Raw genomic sequence first — 1,423 nt, forward strand, 5'->3', positions numbered from 1 at the left:
CCACCATGCCCAGCTAATTTTTTGTATTTTTAGTAGAGATGGGGTTTCACCATTTTGACCAGGATGGTCTCGATCTCTTGACCTCGTGATCCACCCGCCTCGGCCTCCCAAAGTGCTGGGATTACAGGCGTGAGCCACCGCGCCTGGCCATTCCCTTTTTTTTTAAATTTTTTTTTGAGACAGGGTCTCCCTCTGTTGCCCAGGCTGAAGTGCAGTGGTACAATCTTGACTCATTGCAACCTCCACCTCCTGAGTTGAAGCAATTCTCCTGCCTCAGCCTCCCAAGGAACTGAGATTACAGGTGTCCGCCACCACGCCCACCTAGTTTTTTATATTTTTCATAGAGATGGGGTTTTACCTCGTTGGCCAGGCTGGTCTCAAACTCCTGACCTTAGGTGATTCACCTGCCTCGGCCTCCCAAAGTGCTGAGATTACAGGTGTGAACCTCCACACCTGGTCTAATTCCATTTATATGACATTCACCAACTGATGCTTCTAACCAACTAAGTGTTACAAACTTAGTTGTAACACTAAAGAGAAAAGAAAGAAAATGGTTTCATAAGTTAGGATAGTGGCCACCTCTGGGGGAGGGAGGGGGATGGAATAGGGGGACACATAGGGGCTGCTGGGAGGCGGCTGAATACTATTTTAGACTGGTGGTTGTTATATGGGTGTTCAATTTATACTGACAATTGAACTACACATATATGTTTTCATTACTCCTCTGCATGTGTGACGTAGCTCACAAATAAAATAGCAACAAGAACTATTGTGTTGAGTGGGAAGCAATTTGCAGGCTACTTGCCTGTGCCTGTGGTGGAGGCAAAGATCTCTCCTTTTCAGAGACAGGGGGGATAGGATGTTTTCATGCCTCTGGCAAATCGCTCACACAGATGGCTTCGAAGCCTGGTTTACCACTATGTCCTTAATGTGTGTTGCACCCAAAATAAATTCTGAGGAAGACAGTGCTTGGTGAGATCATCTTGCCATTTGATACACATGTCTGAGCAAGTTGGTGTTTTTTCTATTTCTGAACCCGCTGCCTAAGAGTGAAACCTGATTCTCTTTGTAACAATAGCCACTCAGATCTTCACAAAGCAAAGGGAAGCTTTATACAAAAGGGTGAAGGAAAGCTCACTCCTGGGATGCCTCCGATTCATTAGGCTTTAATGGAGTCCCTTCAAGAACCTGTCAGAAAAGCAAGCCTGGTGCAGCGGCTCGCACCTGTAACCCCAGCTACTTGGAAGGCTAAAGCAGAAGGATCCCTTGAGACCAGGAGTTCGAGGCTACAGTGAGCTATGATTGTGTCACTGCGCTGTAGCCTGGGGGACAAAGTGAGACCACATCTCTAAAAAACAAGGAGGAAGGAGAATTTTATTACTTAATGGATATAAAGTTTCTGTTTTACAAGATGAAAAGGGTT

This window comes from Cebus imitator, unplaced genomic scaffold, assembly GCF_001604975.1.
Source record: "Cebus imitator isolate Cc_AM_T3 unplaced genomic scaffold, Cebus_imitator-1.0 Scaffold115, whole genome shotgun sequence".
In the NCBI taxonomy this organism is placed as follows: Eukaryota; Metazoa; Chordata; class Mammalia; order Primates; family Cebidae; genus Cebus; species Cebus imitator.